General features: G+C 46.6%; 1 protein-coding gene across 1 annotated transcript in view; it reads right to left on the reverse strand.

Annotated features, from left to right (window-relative positions):
* Positions 1 to 19,712, reverse strand: part of COL27A1 (collagen type XXVII alpha 1 chain) — a 213,406-nt gene extending 193,694 nt beyond the window's left edge. Inside the window, exon 1 of the mRNA XM_054084105.1 lies at positions 19,696 to 19,712. The gene's annotated coding sequence lies outside the window, so the exon portion shown is untranslated. The remainder of the gene's footprint in view (positions 1 to 19,695) is intronic.
* Between the last annotated feature and the right edge of the window lie 293 nt (positions 19,713 to 20,005).

Genomic DNA, 20,005 nt, shown 5'->3' on the forward strand with positions numbered 1-20,005 from the left:
TTCAACACCATGCTGGGAGAGCTGTCTCCTACACTTATTCCAGTGCTTCAACCAACTTGCTGTTCAGCTTGAACACAGTTGGCTTTTGCACCACATGGGTGCAGGTTTATGGGGGAGAGCTGCAGACAGCTCTGCTCTGCCTCAGGTTACAGTGGAGGTGCTGCACCTTTCAGTCATGGCTCTCATCTTTGCTACAGAAGTCTGTAGCAAAGCCACATCCATCCCTGAGACTTCCTGGTTCTTATGACACCTTTATTTGACCTGCTTTCCCAGGTGGGCGCAGAATTTTTGTCCTTGGCACATAGAAAGCAGTTCAACCTTTGACTGAAAGCTCCACAGAGTTACAGATCATAGAATCACAGAATCACCAGGTTGGAAAGGACCCACTGGATCATCGAGTCCAACCATTCCTAACACTCCCTTAAACCATGTCCTTAAGCACTTCATCCACCCGAGTGGTCAACGTAGTTTGGAAATAGCCCTGAAAAACCTTTCTTTCTTAAAGTCCTCAGTGTTTGGCACTACCTCAGAAGGCACTGAGTGCCTCACTTCAGTAAAAAAGTCCTTCTGGGTCAGAGATTCCATCATGAGGGACCCGTGGAGCACAGTCCCAGCATACTGACCAGTGGTACGTGCTAAGCCCCAGCACTTGCAATTAGGAATAACACACTAAACTTGAACTGCTGCAATAGGGTTGATTTATTAGCAGACAGGTACTGTTGGGCTTGATAACCTCAGAGGTCTTTTCCAACCAAGTGATTCTATGGGGATAAGCGTTCAGTTTTTAATGGGAATCCACTGAAATGGGAGATAAAACTCCAGCACTGGCTAATTATTTGCAAGGAACAAAGGCCAGTAATATCTCAGCAGAGAGTACGGGAAGGATAAATATCCATGTGCAGCATAGCCAAGAATCATTGTTTAAAAATCCTTTACGGAACAAACAGAAAGCTGAAATCTTAAGAAGTTTTTTCTTTTCTTTTTAAGGAAGGAAGAAACATCTGTGGGAAGTATTTAAGAGACATATAATGTACCTCACATAGTACCCTAAGGGCCATCTTTATAGTAGAAATAAAGCTTCCATACTAGGATTTTGTTAACATTGTGACAGGAATCAAATGCAAACACAAAAGCTCCCTTGTTCTCTAGTGACTTGCCGAGATAAGTGTCCCTTATCAGCAATACTGTTTTCTTTTGGAAAGGAAGGGACTCTGTGTGTACAAGCAGGGGATGGAAGTCAATGAAAACAGAAGGCTGGAGAGGTCTGAATGGGTATTTTGTACTGTAATTCTAGCTTGGGGCTGCTTTTTTGGGTGTGGAAATATCAAACACTGACCTCCCACTGACGGTCCTTGGCAGTGGGATAAGTCACTCATTTATTTTTGCTCAGCCACAAAGCTGCTGTGTAACATGGCAAGGTCCTTGCAAAGTTACACAGACCCGATACATCTCCCAGGCAAACAGCCTGCACCCCAACCTCTCCGCACCCAGCCCTTGCATGCCCCTGCTCAAAATATCACCCAGCTCATGCCCACAACCAGGTAATCCCCACAGCCCTCATCAGGCAGTTCTTTCAGCTTGGGAAGAAAAGAGGATTTGTGCAGGAGAAGTTTGGGGTGGGAGGGGTAGAGGACACCTAAGGCATCCTTCCATTATAGCTGACAAAGCCCTTGCTAGGTGGGACCTTTGGTGGGGATGCTGTCCTGCTTTTGACCTGGCAACCCAAAATACGCCTGACTGACATGAACTGCATGAAAGCTTCACACACAGTAGTGAGGCATGCAAGAACTTCTCTATCCAAAGTAGTCACAACATTCTTTTAAGGAAGGAGGAGAAGAGTTTGCAGAGAGGTGGCCATCTGATCTGAGACTTGTTCAGCAGGAAGGCACTTATAGACTCTTCTGGGTCTTGACTGAGGTCTGCTGGCATCTACAAGTTTTGTCTTGGTGCTACTTTGATACCAGAGAATTCTCTGTTACAGGGTAATGGAGTGACAACCTGTAGGGGAATGCTGGGCTCTTCTCCTGAGGAACACAGGCTCAGAAATTAGCATATGGCATTAAGATTCAGGATAATCAAAACAGAACCATGGTGGTGGGGAGTTCTAATCAGAAGATGAACAGACTGAACACCTCTGCTTGCATGAGAGCATTTTGGACCACTCAGCTGCATCAAGGGGGGCAGTCAAATCAACTAAACATCTCTCCCAGTCATCACATCACCTGCAGCAGGTGATGCTGACATAGACTCTCTGACACATCAGAGACCACCGCTATTTCATCACACATCCTAGCAGCAGCTCAAGCTTTAGATGTGTTGTCATCAGATTAGAAGAGGTTTCCCCTCCTCCTGCATTAGCTTGCCTCCCAGTAATTTTATCGACAGGTCAGGACGTAATGTAGAGCTGTAGCACAGTCTGGATAGAAAAGCACAGGATCCATCAACAGGATACATCAGCAATACTGTGTCAACAGCCCGTGGCAGATGATGCAGAAACTCACTTGTTCCCAAGCACATCATCTGTCTCTTACAAGGCACCAGATATGCATGGTCACATGCTGTTCCACGAGACAGAGGGAGGCTGAAATGTCTGGATTAAATAAAAGGAAAACAACTCTGATATCCATCAACACATCAGTTAACACTGCATTTCTCCTCTGGCTTCACATACCGAGGGGAGAGGGTGCAAGACTAGAGGAAACTTATAGCATTGTCTTGTCAGACAACAGAAGCCAAGTTACTGAAGCTGTGCTGTCAGGTCCCACAGCCACGTCAACAGGAATAATTGCAAAGGTAGCAAAGCCAAAATCATATTTTTTATATTTAAGGCTACCCAGCTCAGCTCCACTCTGCTCAGAGGATGTTCCAGTCTGGATCATTCTGGAGGCAATCATAAGGACATGATTTTTTTTGCCTATGCCAAATACTGCTAAAAATCCAGTCTGACACTGTGATACATTTCTGCTCCTCCATTGCTAATTCAGCCATTAATACCTACATAGACTCTGTTCCATAAACAAGTCTGAAACTAGACAGTGGGGATCAAGGGATTTTGAGGGATTCGCGTGCTGCAGCCAAGGAATGCTCTAACACCATCCACCAGAGACAAACAATTAAAAGAGTAGTTTTCAAGAACATAAACCCACCAGGAAAACCCTCATGTGAAGGAGCAATTTGAGCCTAAAGCCACTGTCATCTTAAAATCCATTCTCTTCTTCTGCCATGGACTGGGCACTTCTGCTTGCTGTTAGCCAGCCATGGAAAAGTAATAGGTTGTCATGAAAGAATTGGACTTCAATAAGCGAAGGTCAGCTCTCCGAGGCAGATCCTCCTACTCAAGCCTAGAAGTTTTCTGTCAAGAGACTGGAAGCAGGAAAAGAATCGGTACAAACTAGAGCCTTCCTGACCCCACGGAATAAAACCAGCTGGAGCCTTGCAGAGAGCAGTCTTCTCTAAGGCAGAGACAGGCGATGGGGGAAGCATTCAGATAAAGCCAACGAGGTCTGCTTTGCAGCCGGCATCACTGCTGCATGCTGAAGTGTAAAACAGTAGAAATCCATACCTTTCTGGGCACCTTGTTTAATAGCTTTTTTTTACAGGCAACTTTATGGAATTTGCTGGATAAATCTTCCCTGTGGAGACAAGTGGGCTGACAGGAGGTTTTGTCTTGGCTGCCTGGCATGCAGCAAGATGGCTTTTTGAGGCCTTCTGGCTACAAACCAGGAGCATCAAGGAAGTCAGGCATTTTGGTGCCACCTCCCCTCCCTTCAGTGTGAATTTAATGATGAAAATTAAGGCTTCAGACTGCAGAGGTGATGGGGTCTGTGTTTGTGCACTTTAGAACAGGCGGTGGAGGAGCTGGGGGAAGATGTGCAAGTAACGTTAAATACATAGACAGGAAAACATATTGCTATCTTTACTAGAAACCAACCAGGGCAGCTCTGGCTGTGCCATCAGTGCACTGGAATTTGAGGCACAGAATGAGAGAGGAACACAGGAAAAAGTGAGCTTCTCTATTTCCAAGCAGTTGGCATATGCCTGGAAAGCTACCAAAGGCTGAAATAGTTAAACTGTGCTCAAATACAAACTCCCTGCACTTACTTGGTTCACCCTGGCTCTATAAAACAAGGCTTTCTGAGGGGTTTGAGAGGTTTTCTTAGTGCTTGACGCTGAAGAAAAAGACGTTTCAGACACACACAGCGCTAGTTTTGCACGCAGTATTTTACTACTTAAGACACAGCATTTGTGTTTTGCAGCCAGTTACTGAGTACCCACCAGCCTACAGCCCACATAAGCTGACATTGCAATCTCAGATAAAGGCACAAGGCTCTAGATGCTCCAGCATCCCTAAACGCTTGCAGGAGCATCATGAGGTCCTACATCTCTGCAAAGCTGGCTGCCAGCAGATCTTTGGTGTCACTCTGTGGTGTCAAGATGGCATCTCTAGTCCTGTTGCTAAACAGACATGAGAAGATCTGTCCAACATCAGCATGCCCCTGTCCTGGGCTCTACCAGAACGGTTAATTCTCAGAGGAGACTAATTTTTCTTACTGGCAATATTGCAAAGTAACATTTCCCTTAAAAACCCATGGAACTGTCTCAGAAACAGAGCTTTGAGGTCAATTTTTTATCTCATTCCACCTCCAAAACACTCAGACCAGATCTCACTGCCTGGCAACAACAGGCACACCATACTAACCTGTGGGTGAGGGAATTTGGTCTTATCTGACTGTTATTGTATTTAAGAATACAGCCCAGGCTGCTTTGAATCAGCTCTTGTTTAGGTAAGACCTCAGAAAAACATCCACCAAAGAAAGAAGAAATGCAATCTAATCCGTTTCCAGTTTCACAAGACAATAAACTCCTACAGTGCAAAGAAAACACTCATCGAGAGAAAAAAAAATACTACTGTTCTCAAAATTCATTACTTTACATTTAGCCTTGCTTGTCTCTCGGACTAGAAGGGTAGATTTGAAAAGCCTCACAGGTACAACTGAAACAGAGATTTTTACTCGTAGGGCTTACCTGAAAACCACCTCTTGTTTTCCCTAACTCTGAACAAATATTTCAACGCCTTTATTGGATTTGAGCAAAGGTGAGCTGAAATTGATAGATTTTACACTGAAATTCAGCTTCACAAATACCCAAAATCATAATTCAAGTGATACATCTAGATTTACATTTGGAAGAAGCTGACGCTATGGAATGGGCTGGTTTGCTTCCCTGAACTGCATTTGCATTGGAACCTGGTTCTATACTGTTAACACTGCATGACAACCATTGACATCACACAGATTAACTTGTCTCTCAGTAGATGTAGATCTATCACAAGTTACTCTGCCTCTTGGAAAAGAGCTAGACAGACACACTTCATCACAACCTGGAAGGATCTGGAGAAGTTCCCAAGCAACAGGTGCAGAGAATTATGTCCTAGGCATTGCCAGGACTCCACTGGATGAAAAGCAGGTGAAGACACCACTGTCAACCTCTTGGCCAAGCACCATGGTAAGCAAAAGCCGAGTGAGCCCTAGCTGTGAGATTACTGCTTCCTCCTGTCCATTCCCACCAGACAACAACATGAAAGCTGAAAAAGCCTATTCATCTAGAGATTCTTCATAAACTCTTTCCAGTTTTGAGTATGATATCTCCCCTTTATCTTCCCTCCTATTTTGGCAGTTTCTGGGGACCTTCTGGCAAAGACACCACCTCTGGTCATTCTCCTCCTTTGCCTCAGGACTGAGTTAGTTTGTCCAGTTTTCCGTCAGCACAAGTTCAAAGCTGTGTCAGTCTTCTGTGAAAACCTTGCCCAAGCACGTGGAGTGGGAGAGGGCTTCACAGAAACAGTGCTCTGGTGTATGCCTCCCATACAGTGCCCGATATGCTCCCTTCCCTTTTTACAAGGGTATGATATTTTCGACTTGTGCTGTTTGTGATTCACAGAAACATTGGATTACTTTCTGCAGGATTGCAGTGACACGTTCTTCCATCCTGCAATCACGCAGTGAACTGTTCCCACATACACTCACTCTTGTTTAGATAAACACAAATGGTTTCTTTCTCCTTAGGACGGATCAAGCTGAATCCCATCTTCCCATGTGGTTGAAACCTTTCCACATTACTGTTACTTGCAACTTTTATAAGACTATGTCCTATCCTGTCATACAGTTCATTAACACATATATAAAGCAGTCCTAAAACCTGGAAAAGGCACCACTGCACTGTTCTTGACCTCTTTGGAACATGGGAGGTTCTTCACACCTCCAGCTGGTTGATATTACCTGACAGTAATAAGTAACTTGGAAAAATGAATTACTGATACTACATTGCCACACTGCAATCCACATCATACCCTTCTAGTTTGTATGCAAGAAAAGCAAGAGCTAAAACATCAAGATCCTTAACTACGTCATCTACTGTTCCTCCCCATCTATAAGCCCTCTTGCTATACCATTGAGCCAGACTCGCATGATTTAACAGGTTGTACTTTTGACCAGGCCTTGTGATCCCCTCGGCAGTCACAAGCCACCGCCTTGTTCCAGAAACCAGAAGTAGGTCTGCTTGGCTCTGCAGCTCCCAATTTCTTTCCCCCTCCTCCCACTTTTTCAAGCCAAGTACTAGGTTTGCCTTTTGAGTTCTGTGTAACCTCACTCATCCCCAGGGGTCCTTAAGGGAGCCAAGAACAAAGTGGTGTTCAAAAACCTCTTTGGCACTATTCTGGGTACTTCAGGGTGAATTTTATTCCAGCCAGTTATCTAAATACATCCAGTGTGAGCCCATATCACCATCAATGCCTGCAGAGCATTAAATGAAACAGCAAACTGCATTAGTGCAGGTTTGGAGGGACATGCTGAAATTATGATATACTCCCGTGTCTTTTAACATTAGCTTCCCTTCGCAGTAGGCATAGAATAGCTGCCTGTTTGGTCTCATTCGCAATGATTTTGCCTTCTACTATTTTTTGGAGACATGCCTATTCATTTGATCTAGTTTCAATTTTTGTTGTCTTTCCTTTTTGAGTCTCAAGGCACTGAGCAGCTCCCAGCTCCGCTGGGCTGATCTCTTACTACACTCCCTCTGTTTTGTTTGATCAGGACAATTGGTGTTTGTGTCCTTCATAATACAGTTTTCAAGGCATTACAGAAATCAACTGATCAGAGACAAACAAGACAGAAATGACTGTGTTCTGGGAGCTACGTGAAGATATTGGAGGCCGTATGTTTCCATCCCTGCTTTCCATCATAAGTTGCTGCTATAGAGGCCTCTTTTACACACCTTAAACCCAAGCAGTTTACATGTCTCTTCTCCCAATTAGAAGAATGAGGCCAGCATCCCTAAGCTGGAAAAAGGGTGTGATTTGTGGTCAGGGAGGAGCAGCCAGGACATGCCATGCATACGGCCCACATGTCCCGTTCAAACTGCACCCATTCATGCAGAAGCAGCCTTGCAGAATACAGCCTCCTCCTTGGTTGCAAAGGTACTTCAGAGCACTGGAGAAACATCACGGAGCTGCGCTGTGTGCGTAGCTGCGTTATATAGCGCCCCATCCCTGCATTCGTGCTTTCTTTTCCAGCTGTGTTTTGAAAAGCCTGCTGTTGACTGACAGTAAGCTTGTGGGGCATTGCTTTTTTCCACCGTGCACCAAATCCCCTGTTGATGGGCGAGGAGAGTGCACTACGAGGTTGGGCGTTCTCAGCCTGGTCTGCGTGCATCTGGGTGAAGGCCAGCGCAACCCCCACACTTTTCCTAGTTCATCATCTCACTCCTGTGTTAAAGCTCAGTCCAAACCTGTTTACGAGCGGAAGAACAGTTCGTAATCAACCCCACCAACATTTAATCCTTAATATCTTCTTGCCGTATGGAATACATCAAGCAATTTCAGGCTTCTTCACTTGCCACGTATTTCCAACCTATGCCTCCCGGCACATTCATACTCTTCAAACCAGCCTTATTCCAGATAAAATTCTTCATCTCTCCCCTGCCCCATTCCCAGAAGGCCTCCACCATGTCTTTGATTGCTATTAACCAGCTTCTCAGCCCTCCTGCCAGGAATCTGGCCATTGCTTTGTCCCACTCAGCTTGGTCCCTGTTCCCAGACTAGACCCGAGCATAAACTGTAGCGTTTACCAGTCCAAGAACAGGGCCTGTCCTATTCCCCCATCCTGCCGAAATCCCCATCTCCACCCTGTCAAAATCCCCATTTAGGTCGACGTGTTAGCTCATAGGAAGATTACTGCAACTGCTTTTCCTCTGGTCTTGGCAGTTTTGCCTCATTGCATACCTGCCTGGACCAATACTGTAAAGGCATCTCGATCTGTCTGCCTTTTCCCTTGTGTAATTCTTCCTTTTGCATTTATCTCGATTTTCTCTCCTGCACCAAAGCAAAGGCACTTCCCTGCACTCTCAAGGACACTCCAGAGTTCCACCATAAACAGCATCACGTTCTTCTCTTCTTCAAAGCTTTCACCACAATATCTCACCCTCGCCCATAAGAACAACTGGGCTGCTGTTGTGCCAAGATCATTGCTGCTTCTGAAAACTACAGTTTGCTCTGTTGTCCTTGATGCTCCCCTACCCAGTTTGCCCATGCTCTTATCATTGTACACTTTGACTGCGGGCACCATTGCTTTGTTCACATGGTCCCTGTCTGGAAGTGAGAGCCTTCCTTACTGCAGGAACATCACTTGGTAAACTACAGTTTGGTAAGACTGAACTAACAGAGCTGATAAACCGTGGCTTAGGAAGACTCATGCATCCAAATTCCTCAAATTTCTCCTATCTTCCTTGTAAACGAAAAAATTAATCCGATGCAATTTCTTTTTGAGGCCAGATTTTTACAGACCCCCCCCAGTTCTTGATATAGAAAATGAGTGGAAACTCCTGGCAGGGGATTATATTTTGTTGGATTTTTTTTATATATATATATATATGAGAAAAAGTGTATATTACGTTCTGCCTACACAGACTTTGCCAACAAGATTTGCCAATGCTTGCAAAACTATGGGGCAGTTGTCCAAACACCTGCCAGTTGCTACTGGTAGACAGTCATGAATTGTCCTTCTTGCTGACAAGTTGATGTTGCTTCATAAACTGCCCATATGAAGTTTTGTTGCTATAACACATGACTGAATTCAGTATATCAGAAAAAATGATTAATTGCCCTAGAGATTTGGATCTTCAAAAATAACAAATTCAAAAGCCTGATGTTCTTTATTCTGATGCTGGTAGAATTTACATCATGGTTAATAAATAACAGGCCTCCTTCAGAAATTAGGTCATTAGATTATTCTGTTTACAAACATACAAATGCAATCAGATAGAACTAGTAATGTCTAGGATACACAGACTAGACAACAGTGACATCTCAAATGCCTCTGGGGATTATTTCAAGGAAATCTTGGTCAGACATTCAAGTTTTCACAACTTTAGGAGCTTCAGTATTAGGGGCAAGATCTGAAAAAAAAAAATCATAGAATCATAGAATAGTTCGGGTTGGAAGGGACATTAAAGATCATCTAGTTCCAACCCCCCTGCCATGGGCAGGGACATCTCCCACTGGATCAGGCTGCCCAAGGCCCATCCAACCTGGCCTTGAAGTAAAAGGTTCTTTTGAAAGGACACTTTGAAGTCTCAGCTTGACAGGGTGTTGGGACAACTCATTTAAACTATGGATCACTCAAAAAGGTTGGACCAGGTGATCCCCGAGGTCCCTTTTAACCTATCATTCTGTGGGTTTATAGTGACTCAGAACTTGTAGAAGATTTCTGACTTAGGAAATCCCAAACCTTAGTATATATCCTCAGAACAGAAAATACGTAGCTGGCCCAGGTAACTCACTGTAAATCAGCGTTACCCATGTGGCCAAGCCACCTCTGAGGGGCAAGGTTACTCCCACACACTGCTCACTGCCCTGAGCCAAAGAGATCCTACACCTTTAGCATTTGAGATTGCAACTGCAAGGGGTTCTTCCAATCCCTCTCTGCATTGCGCAGTATCATTACTACAAACAGGCTCTCAACTCACCTACTTATCATGCATTTTGTTGCTTTTTACGTATGTATGATGCATAAGAACACCACAATCAAAAAAGCCAATTCCAGGCCTAAACACACCACCTTGAACACCCTTTTCTGGTGCTCCTCTGATGAGGAGACCATGCAGCACAGCAAGGAATCCCAGCCTCCCTACCTTCCCCAAAAGAACCAAGTGATTGCACAATAACTTGCTTATTGCACCAGAACCAAGAGACTGCAAACTTGCCAAACGAGATGCACCTTCCCTGTGCATCAAAAACCTGGCCATAGCACAGCCTTTACTAGTGCGTGACGGCGAGTATGTGGAGGGAAATGTTTCTGCTCATGCCTGAGCACCACTAAAGATACACAGGAAGGGGCCACGTTACCCTTCCTGAGCCAATTCTGACCATTTCTCTCGCGCACAGAGCAACCTTCCCAGACCCAGCACCCTGCTAGCAGCAGCCTGGGAAGATCTGCTGTTGCCAGGAGGCACACAGAAAAATAAAAGTCAATTATAAGTGATGGCTAGGTTGACAGCAAGTACTTTTAATATAACTACCCCCCACAAATGCTAATACACTGGATTGAATCCCTTTCTCACCCGCTCTTTGTATGCTGCAGTCTGCCAAGGGGACAGTAGCCCCCAGCATGACAGAGCCTGACCTCAGGACTACCACGCTCAGGGGGTGGGATGGGGGAACCGGTGCTCTAAGGCTGCAAGAAGCACATGGAAATAAAGCTAACTGGGACACTATCCGTTTGTTAAGCCAGTACTGTCTGTCTCAATTCCATTTCTAAAAGATCCAGGCAATGGTGGAAGAGTCAATAGTCGTCTGGCATTAGAGGGCACTTTGGCAACTCGGAACAGGCTGCTTTTGACAGGAGCACACCGGTTCCCAAGAATTACGGGGGAATTTGGCACATAAATACAATTTATTTGTCATAAAGACCCAGACCTGCACTGAGGGGTTGAAAGGGAAGTGGCCCTGGGGCCGGGTGAGACCCTGTCTCCTGCAAAGTGGCACAGAGCATCCCAATGGGATGGAGGAGTTGCACACAGGACTCTCCATCACTGCTGCTCCTGCCCTGGGGCCAGTGCTGGCTCCCACAGCAGCTGTCACACAGCCTTGATGTTAAACGATACATCTGTCAGCCTGCAGCACTGTGTCTATGCATTAACAGGCCTTTATAGCCCGAGACACCAGAAAACAGGACATCGGCTCTTGGGACAGAAGGCTTCTTCCTATTTTCTCTTTAAAACAACCTCTCCGCTTCTGTATGGGCAGAGGAAGGTCGGTAAACAGCCCCTGTGCTCGTACAGAAACACAAGCCTGGCCTGTACCGGGGTTGTTTTTTCAGAAAATGCTCTCTACTGAGGCTTTTCTGTTCCCTCCAGTCTCCACACTGGCACCCCAAGCTTTGGCCAAGCCTCTGCTCCTAACACTTTTTTGTTTTCTTAAATGGACTGAGAAGTCCTTTCATAAAGTTCACATGGGTAAAACACGTTCATCCCTAGGTCCAGGCAGGTTTTCAGTTCAGCCCCTCACTCACATCAGCAACAACCGCATCTCATGACAATGCCCAGGCCTCAAAGAGCTACAAAGATGCACAAATCCCACTTTTCTATGAAGCTTTTTTCTGTGCACAGGGCTGCCAGGAATTAAAGCAATTCTCTGACCAGAGCTCTCCAGGTGATGAACACAAGCATGAGGCACTCCCTCTGCTGACTGCAGAGAACCTCCGCCAGCCTGCTGCTAATGTGGTCGCAGGAAAACATAGAATTTAAGATATAACAAATAGTCTGCCATAAGAATATTTCTTTTCAACATTTCTGCAAGCCCTTCCGTCCAAGGACTTCAAAGCATTTTATAGTCTTAGGCATGTGATACATCCAAGCATGCTCAGATGAGCATCATCTTATCCACATTGATGACTGGGAGGGGGAAAACAGGCAGAAGTGACAGTGAGAACTGGAATGAGCTCAACAAACCAAGACAACTTGCAAACCACAGGTACTGCCCAACACCACAAACACTGGTGGCACTGCTGGAGCTCAACACTTTTGCTTCAGCCGTAGCCTCGGCTTTCAATAATAAAGCGAAAACCCTGCTATGGAGGGTGGTTGCACAATTAACGGTTTTTAGACCATTTATATGCTTTAAATTACTTCCATGTGGTGCATGTAAGCTGATCTTGTCCTGTTCGTTGTGTTTATCCTAGGTACTACAAATGGAAGGATTGTAACTCATAACGCAGAGGCCTTTTCTGAGCCCTCCTTAACACCCAATCTCAGCTTTCAGCCCGGTCTCTCGCTCAGTAATTCTGCTGCTTCCCACACCTTCCCATTTTCTTGAGTATTTTTTGAAGGGTAGTTTTTTTACTGCTACTGAAGGGAGGCACAATAAAGTATAAGCAAACTCATCAATGCTTGCTTTTACAGGGTGACATATACTGACTCAACAAACATGGGTCCTAGGACTAACTCTGACCCAGCTGCATGGATCTGAGTAAGCAAATTCTTCACCTGGTATGTTAGATTTCCATCAGGAGTTGGGTGTTCAGGAACATAAATGAGGAAGAAGACAGCAGGGAGTTACAGAGACACCTGGAAAGTAAACCTTTTGCTGCAAAATAATTCAAAAAAGTTCAAATAAGCCCAGTAGAATGAGTAGTCTTTCCTGGCTGTCAGGTCACAGCCACCTCCCAGGATACACGAAGCCAGCATGGGATGGAGATGGGTTTCCCAGAAGCCCATGTCAGAAGGGACAGAGTACAGAGACAGTGGAGAGCATTTGGTGTCCCCAGAGAGCAGCCGCACACTGCTCCAAAAGCTGACCTTACAGTCATTTCCCCTGAGGGAGAGAATTTAACAGTGTGTACTACAATTGCTAAGAACAGCAGGACAACGAGGAGGGGTGGAATTAATAATTAGACGGGGGTCCCCTTCTGTAAAGGTAGGTGAGAGACCACACGAATGAGAAGTGAAGCTCGCATAGGTGGAGTCTCCCTGAAAACTGGCATGAGACATTGCTGGGCTGAAATATTTCAGTTTTCACATGCTCCATTTTTCCAACCTAAAAAGATGAAATTTTCCACAGAAGCAGATGCTTTTCTTGAAAGATTGCTTTGAGTAGAAATGCCAAATTCTCCATCAGGAAGCTGTTCTGATGGAAGCATTTTCAACAAGCCCTGTTCAAGGTCTATTTCAGGACTGGCCTTTGCTAGCCTGACTCAGTTCTTTAACTCATCGTGGATTGTTTTTCCTGTCATTACTTACTTTTAAATTGAGAGTGGCTCCATTTTAATTGAGCTCCTGCTACTGTTTTAACAAGCCCTTGTTCTGAGTCAGGTCACGAATGCGACTTCCCCCCCAGTACAGCTCAGCCCGGCGTGACTGGGGCTGCTGGGCCATAGCCTTATGGTAGGAGTCCCCTTCCCAGCAGGAGTGTGGCTGTTACCCAGAGATCACTTATACTTCCAATAAGCAGACACACTTTTTTCCAAACCAGTCTCTGAAAATCCAACCATTTTAAACCAGTTTTCAGGCATTTTCTGCCTACTCCACCCATTTCCAGAGTGATGTCAGAAGAGTTTAAAACCATTGTCTGGTTCCACAGAGTCATTTCCATTCACAGTGGAACTGGTGAGCTGAGAATTATTTCTTTATTCTCAATTTCAGCTCAATATTCTGTTTCATTCACATTGCAAACCCTGTCCTCCAAGTGCAGGACAAGGAGGGTACTATGAAACAGCAGATACCACCTTGACAGCAGACTATGGCATCTGGCTCCATGTGGCATTAAACAGCCTGGGATGCTCCAAGTCCCCAGACTTTGCCCTGTGTTTGGCCACCCTTTGCAGAGAGGACTTTTACCAAATACCTAATTGCGTTTTCTGTTGCTACAATGTGGTTTGGGCAAGGGGGGCGCAGGCTGGCCGGGGGGCTCATGACACTGCCCTCTGCATAAGGACCAGAGCCTTCACAGCTCTTCTGCAGGGGATGTAGTAAGACAGCACAGCTGCACAGAAACCTCAAACATCCTTTAATACTTGCAGCAACAGCACCTGATTAAGTTCTGGTAGGAAATGCATTTCACATCTTTAATTTCAGCCACTTTGCTGCTTTGGATGTTGGCAGACATTAATTACAAGGCAGAGTCCCATAGCACTAAGCTGGACTGAGACAGCAGCATCCTCTGCCTCGATCAACAAGACAGAGAAGCATCCAGCACAAATTTAGCCAACGCTGACAGATTGCTCCTCATTAAGAAAGCCACCTGCAATTAGCACTGCTGCCTGCAGTTGTGCAGACCCCTCCCAACCACACTGCCACAGCCCTCCCACCTCTGGCAGGTCCTGCTCTGCACCAGGGAGGTGGTGGCTGCATTTTCCAGCATGTCATCCTTTCCCAGTGCTCCTACCAGCTCCTCCCAGGCACGAGGAGAGGATTTGTGGCCTTGGGTTACCCTCTTGTGGTGCAGCTTAAGGGAGACATTACAGTGGATCTCAACATTTCTCACCCACCTTGGAAGCACAGGTCTTCATACTATGAATTCAGACTTATTGATATCCATTAGATTTTCCTTAGTTACCTTCTCTGACTACTCCAAATTGGGCACAGACAGCTCAAGTCTGCTGTGCTGAGCTGTACACGTTCTACAGCATAGAACAGCACTCTTCCACTCAATGCTGTTTTTCATAGAAACAATTAAAAAATCTGTGTGTAAGAGGATTGGATTTCCAATAAAAACTCAAGCCAAAAACTATTTAAAAGTTTGTTTTAAAAAAACACAAATCAAAACAGACTCTGCTTTAGCCAGGAGCTGAACCAAAAAGTTATTCTTGCCCCTGTACAAATAGGTCCTATGAAACACTAGATCCTTTCAAACCAAAACTGAAAGCTGTACCACTGAGAAGGATTATTTGTTTTCCCTTTTATCATTCCAAGCTACAAAGACACTCAGCCTTTTATTTGACTGGCTCTCAGTTTAAATTAAAACCTGTTTTTAAATAGAAATATTGTTCTCTTCCCTCAGCAGTACAAATGTAGCAGGGTGGGGGATCGATAATGTTGGCGGCTGTTAGAATCTCCCAGATCTGTGCTTTAGGCAGGTTTCTTCACAGCACTACCTGTAAATGAGTCAAGTACATCTCTACAGGAGGTGATAGATGCTGGGTCCACCGAGGCTTGGCCCTCCTGAGCTAAGCTCCTTACCTCCCAGGTGATATACAAGTGCGATCAACACATCACATCAAACCTGTCCTCTCAAATTTATAGGTGCTTCCAGGGAACATTATCCCCAGTGTTGGGCCAGACAGGCTGCCCAGCTCACAGCTGCAATTGTTCACTGCAGCACAATCTCAAAAGCTGGACCAAAGAGGTCTCTAATTCATTGTCTTGTCTCCAACAGGAGCCACCAACAGATGTTTAGAGAAACCATGCAAGAACAGACATTTGCAGCCATCCCTCCATTGACACAACTTCACGATGATTAAATACATGTATTTATACCTCAGAACACCTGTTAAGGTAGAGCAAATAACAGAATCCACATCTCTAGAGCTTTACATCCTGGAATGCTCTTGTTTGCAAGGCCTTGAAGCAAGTTTGTGCACCTTTCTGCGCTTTCTCTAGAAACCTGTCATCACTCTGGGAACCCCATGCCCCAAAGCAGATGAAGCAGGACGTGTTTGGACCTGCACAGTCACACTACTGAGCTAAAAGAGCTTCTGAGAGGTCTTACACACCCACATCTGACCCCTTTGTTCTTGCCCTCCACTGGTACCATTAAGGGCCAGAAGATTTTCACTCAAGCACCTATAGGCATAAACTGGAGAGGGGCAGATTTAGACTGGACATAAGGAAGAATTTCTTCACTCAGAGTGGTGAGGCCCTGGAATGGGTTTGCCCAGGGAAGCTGTGGCTGCCCCATCCCTGGAGGTGTTCCAGGCCAGGTTGGATGGGCCTTGGGCAGCCTGATCCCGTGGGAGGTGTCCCTGCAAATGACAGGGGAGTTGGAACTGGATGGGCTTTAAGGTCCCTTCCAACCCAAACTATTCTATGATTCTATGACTGACTGTGATCTCTCACCAACCCAACCAAGAAACCCAGGCTTAACAACAAAGGCTGCATATATCAGTTCCAGTTTCATGCGAGACACTTAGCCAAGCAAACCCTGTGAGAGAAGTCACCAGGTAGCCTTCCTTCCCCAAAATAACACAGCCTGCAGAGAGAAAACCTGCTTTAATCAAACGCCAGCTCAATAGAGAGCCCAGAGGACAGAGCTGTATGGTGGTCAGACCAGATGATTTAATAGCTGCCTCTGGCTTTGAGTTCTGCTATCAGACTTGGAACTTCAGAAAAGAAACAATCACGGGAAAATCAATGGAAACGCAATTTGATGAATGGTTAAGACATAAGAACCAATCTGTATTTTGACCAGGACATCACAAGCAAACCAAGCACTTTTAAAAGCCATCAATTCTCCAGCTTTCCAGCAGTCTCCGACACAAAGAGATGGAAAGCACATCTGAACTCCCGGGATGCGTGGGAGCTAGGAGTGCTCTGCTGCCATCTCCAGGGCACAGGGAAAAGGCGCATGGAAAACCTGCTTCTGCCTCATCTGGTGATGCCACAGGCGTTTTGCCACCTAGAGAAATCCACTGGCACTTTGCTTAGGGAGAAGATCAGTTCACATGTGATTTTCTTAACATCATCTCCCTAAACATCATCTCCTGCTGTTACTGCTGGGGATTCCAGCCCAACCCCCAGGGCACTTCTGGCTCCCAAGATCTGGGCACTGTCCTCTCTGATCACACAGAAGCAGAGAAAAGAGGTCTGAAGAGATGCATGCAACGTGTCATAACAAACTAAAGAGCAGCAGGCAGCTACCCATGGAGAGACGGAGCCACACAGCCAGCAGCTCCTCTCTTGCATACACAGCACTGAGACCCCACCAGGAGGACACAGGTGGCTCTTTTCTGAGCTTCACCCATGGATCAGCCTAACAAGACACCACAATCCATCACGCACGTGTTTAGACTGGAGCATCATTCTCCAAATCTCACTGAGCAATGAGACATTAATTAATTAAAAGGGCTTCCATATGCCCCAGGCATCACCCAGGCTCTGCTGCCTCTTTTACCACGGAGGCAGGACCTCTTTTGGACCCTCAGTTATCATTCACCGAGATGTCAGCCAGACCTGGGAATAGCTTAAAAAAAGCTACCAATATTAGCCAGTTCCTTGCACCATCTGCCAGGGATGTGGCAGCTTTCAGGATTCACTGCCTCTCGCGGGCTGGGCTGACGCTGCACCACAGGAAGACAGTTGCTGCAGGGACACATTTCTCCCATCTCCCAGTCATAGAATCACAGAATCACCAGGTTGGAAAGGACCCACTGGATCATCGAGTCCAACCATTCCTAACACTCCCTTAAACCATGTCCCTAAGCACTTCATCCACCCCTTCCTTAAACACCTCCAGGGAAGGCGACTTGACCACCTCCCTGGGCGGCCTGTCCACCTTCCCGAGAGTTACATCCACTGTAGCTAGTGACCCTCATTGGAAAACCAGCAAACTGAAGTTCTACAAAGCAAAGCAAAACCAAATAAGCCCAGGAAGCAGGTACGCTTGCTGGGGACCAGTCAGCCCTGGGGAGCGGTGGTGTGAGCTACTCACCAGCTGCATAGGGCACTGCTCCCAGCTCCCGCCATGTGCCACCTCCAACAGGAGGGCTTAGTTCCAACAGGCTCAGCCCGCCCATCAGGACCCCCTACTGCACTCCAAAATTCCCAGTCCCTCCTCATCCATGTTCACACTGGAGCAGGGAGGAGGCTCGGCGCCACCGGCATGCACTCCCCGCTGGGACAGGACCACCCAGCCGCACGAGCTGCCCAGGGCCCGGACGTTTTAATTCCTGCCTTCGCTCACAGCTCGGAGAGCAGATTGAGGCCAAGTTCTCATTACTGCAGATCATTAGCTGGACGGGAAGAGGGCCTCCCCTTATCGCTTTCCCACGTTGACACTGAAGAAACTGCATCGCTCTGCTCCTGACAGGAAGATCTCCTGGTCTGGGTTGAGGTGAGCAGCCTCAACTTGACCTCAACCCAAGAGCATTAACCCCTTCTGCGTTCACATAATAATCTTTTATTGCCATTTCAGACACTGAGGGCATCCCTCAAGACCCAAGGAACCGCTGTCCTCAGAGGTCAACTAAACAGCTAGAAAAAACAAGACCTGGGCATGTTTCACCACTGTATGTTTTCAGGATTGACATAGTTAAGCCAGAGCCAAAAGCCCATCTGGCAGGTGATTTCTGTTAAACAGAAGCCACGTCAACTGCTGCCTGGGACCCTGGCCATCCCATCCATCCTCCTCCACCAACAACCAGGCCGGGAGCCACAGGAGTTTAAAACAACTAGAGGAAAAGCATTGCTCACCCCCATTGCACGGCAGCCCTGCGGCCATTTGGTGCCAGCACAGCTGAGGGGAAAAAGAAGTTTAGGATGCCTCAAGTTCACATCTTCACCACCAATTTGATATTGATTAGACTTAATGTCTGATCACTCAATCAACAGCAGGGATTTTTATAAATAAAGCAAACTAGGGAAACTTTCCATATTAATGAGCATAGAGCTGCAGGTAAAGGACTGTTGAAGGTGACAGAGAAACCATCGCTAACCTTAATGGCACCAGCAATCACTGACTCAGTCTCAGAGGTGCAAAACAGGGATGGACATTCCCACCAGGGAAGCAAACTCCCTAAAGACCCATAGCAAATGCCTCAAACAGGGCAGGAGGGTTCTCCAACCACCAGGCTGCACCTCTGCTCCCTTCTCCATCCAGGACCTGCCAGCCTAAGCCTTCTGTAATGCCTTGTATTCGGAGGAGGGCTCATAATGGCACCAGTGCACATCACCCCAGTCACAGTACCCCTACACCAGTTCCAACAGCAAAACCTGCCCCGTGCTTACCCCAAACAATCCTGCAGATGCTGCAGAGATGTGATGGCTGGAGCAGAGCTGCCGGGAGCAACCTTCCCAGCACACCTCACACTCTGACTACTCAGAAACAGCTGTTAAACCTCACCTCCAGCTCAACTCAGCTGGTAGCAATTCACCTCTAACCATCACACACAGCTTTGGTTCTTCCTCTGAAGAGCCCCCTTTCCTCCCCCTGTTGCAATAGCCATGGAGGCTCTGTTTAGTGCTTTTCTAATACCACCTTCTTCTGAGTACTTGGGGGGGGGGCAGAAACCACAGACCACTCCCCAGAAGTCCATGAGCTGCCACTGTTGGGATCCTGCTCCAGAAAGGCTGATTTTACACAGGGATTAAACCCCACAAGTGCTCTCCTGGGTTTGAGTCAGCAAAATACAGACGGATACCTGGAGCATCCAGGTTATCTCTGGCTCAGCCCATCAGGAACTGGAGTAAAACACTCAGGACATCATTATGTATTAGCAACTACCTCCTAAGTAGCCCAGGTTCAGTAATAACGTCAAAAGAGATGTGTTATTGCGATGTTATTGCATCTCTCTAGCTTAGAGACAGCAGCCTTCCCGCACCCTACCAGCCCATCCCCTACATTGCACTCACCCAAACACAACCATTTTACCCCAACTGCACAGCCTTACCTGGTAGCTGGGACAGCAAGGGCACCCTTCACCTGGCACTCACCTCACGGAAGAGAGGAGTCCATGCTTGTAGCCAAGATATCTCCCTTCCTCCTGAAGCCCCTCCCAGGCCGGCCAGCACAGCCCCTTCCCATCATGCAGATGATGTCCCGCCTGGGGCTGCTCCCACTCACCAGCAGCCCTTCCAGGTGAAGTCCATGAGGCACAGATCTCTGTAACCACGTTGCATTCTCTGGCTCTTGCTGCAGCTGATGCAGGAGTTTGCAAGCCATCCCTCCCTCTTGTCTTGTTCAGGTTATGGTAGACCTTCCCCTGAATCATTTCATCACCAGTAAAGAAGCTTCCATAAATGA

This window comes from Cuculus canorus, chromosome 19, assembly GCF_017976375.1.
Source record: "Cuculus canorus isolate bCucCan1 chromosome 19, bCucCan1.pri, whole genome shotgun sequence".
Classification (NCBI taxonomy): domain Eukaryota; kingdom Metazoa; phylum Chordata; class Aves; order Cuculiformes; family Cuculidae; genus Cuculus; species Cuculus canorus.